Source organism: Camelus bactrianus, chromosome 2, assembly GCF_048773025.1.
Source record: "Camelus bactrianus isolate YW-2024 breed Bactrian camel chromosome 2, ASM4877302v1, whole genome shotgun sequence".
NCBI lineage: Eukaryota > Metazoa > Chordata > Mammalia > Artiodactyla > Camelidae > Camelus > Camelus bactrianus.
In genome coordinates, this window is record NC_133540.1 from 85,487,754 (window position 1) to 85,490,154 (window position 2,401).

Consider the following 2,401-nt stretch of genomic DNA (forward strand, 5'->3'; position numbering starts at 1 on the left):
TAAGTTTGTTTTCTATTCCTGAGTTTGTTTCTGTTTTGTAAATAAGTTTGTTGTCTTTCTTTTTTTAGGTTCCACATGTAAGTGATATCATGTGCTATTTTTCTTTCTTTCTGGATTACTTCACTTAGAATGACATTCTCTAGATTCATCCATGCTGCTGCAAATGGCATTATTTTATTATTTTTTATGGCTGAGTAGTATTCCATTATATAAATATACCACAACTTCTTTATCCAGTCATCTGTTGATGGACATTTAGGTTGTTTCCACATCTTGGCTATGAACATTGGGGTGCAGGTGTCTTTTTGAATTAAGGTTCCCTCTGGATATATTTACTTTTTTTTTGATGGAGGTGCTGGGGATTGAATCCAGGACCTCATGCATGATAGGCATGTGCTCTACCATTGAGCTATTCCCTACCCCCACTGCAGATGTTAACTGATCTTGCTCTTAGAGGTAAGATGGAGACTTTTGAGAAAACCAACTTTTGAAAAATGTGATCTATGAAACTGCATACTTGAGTTAAAAAATTAATGCCCAGAGAATTGGATCACAAAACAATTTTCTATCAGAAAAGATTCCCTCTGAGCTGAAAATTAAATATTTTCTCACTTATTAAATTTTTGTTTTGTAAAACACATGAAATTTAGTGAAGAAAAAGCAATATATCTAAATATAATTATGGAAAACAACCTGGAGTTGTTACCATGAATGTGAACTCTATTTTAAACTAACACATGGTCCTGCTTTTCAGCATAACTCCTTTTCTTGTCTACAGAAACATTCTGATAAGGAAAAGTAGGAAAGGATCTGACTCAGAAATAGTAGTGTGGTTAGTGTTAGCTTGGTTACTGTAAGCTTGATTAGAGGTAATAAACAAATACGTTAAAACTAACATCATGCCAAAAAATAGTAGTCATTAGCAGGCTTAAAGTTTTATATATTAAAACTGAAAAGATTTTTTTCCTTTTGCTTGAAACCATTTCTAGTTAAAAGTAAGATAGTCTGAATAAAACCTACTCCAGTTGCCACACTTTGAAGAAAAATTAAACTCCAGGTTAAGATTACAAACTGAAAATCCTTTCCATTTGAGAGTCTTTTACCACTAGAACTTTCAGACTGAAGAAAAAGAAGTGTGATAGATTTCTTTCTCTACTACTTTTAATTAAGACATATGTAACTTATTGAATTTACCAGTTTGAGTTTAAAATATTTGACTATATATGCTTTTTATCCCTGAGGTGATAGTGAATTACAACTATTCAAAATTAGGTTACAAGTATAAAACTTTAATTAGTGAAAATTTTGAATTTTGCACAAAGATTGAAATGGGTAAATTTTTCTAAATTTCTTATGTAATTTATAATTATCCAAGTTGATATTTGAAAATATATAAATATAAGCACAAGTTTGTAACTGAATTTTTTTTGTAAATAATTTAAGTCTTTTAAATTGGGTTTCTATGATTCTCAGACAATATTGTGTGATCTTATAAAATTATTCCACTTGAATTTTCTAGGTAGATTAATTTTTTTTCTCTGACACATTCTACTATCAATGTTGACTGCATTGTACTTTGTTGTTAATTTAGATTTTCTGGGTCCTTAACTGATTTTTTTGTCAGCTTGGACTAATGCAACTCCAAAGTAACAGTAATATCTGCATTCATATAAATATTTTTGGAGAAATAAAAGCTTCAGCACCTTAACAGCTAGGAATAAAAGAAAATTTAATAATTAAGTAATTTTAATGTGTCTGGTTCATTTTTCAGTCATAGATAATACTTAAATAGAATATTGAAAAAATTGAAAAATCAATTTTCATTTGTCTATATTCTCTCTCTTATCACTTAGAATAAACTTAACTAAATGCTAAATATCCTCCAAGGGGTACATCTTTCTAGATAATTCATGTTGTGTTAATAATCACAGCTATGTATACCCAGTAAATTTAATTCCAAATATATAAGTTCCTAAACTTAAAAAAAGTAAGTATATATAATCTCCTCATGCGTGTGCTATCTATATATTTTGTCTAACTATAAATGATCTTGATTCATCATAACAATAGTCAAATAGTATATTATGGGCATTCACTTTTAAAACTTTTTATTCTAAAATAATTTTGGATTTTTGGAGGAGTTGCAAAGATTGCACAGTGTTCCCATATGCCCTTTAATCAGCTTCTCTAATGTGAGCATTTTTTATAACCATGGTTCATTTATCAAAACTTAGACATTAACACTAGCACAACACCATACACTAAACTGCAGTCTTTTTTTTTCCCACTACAACCCTTCTTCTGTTCCAGGATCCCACCGAGAATCATATTCTATTTACTTGTCATCTCTCTGTAGGTACCTCAATCTGTGATTGTTTCTCAGTTTTCTGGGCCTTGACAC

The 2,401-nt window shown here is 30.0% G+C and overlaps 1 non-coding gene across 1 annotated transcript; it reads right to left on the reverse strand.

Moving 5' to 3' along the window:
• Window positions 1-347: 347 nt before the first annotated feature.
• TRNAD-AUC (transfer RNA aspartic acid (anticodon AUC)) lies at window positions 348-424 on the reverse strand. Its single transcript has one exon. It is a non-coding gene; the product is annotated as a tRNA-Asp (tRNA).
• Window positions 425-2,401: the final 1,977 nt, after the last annotated feature.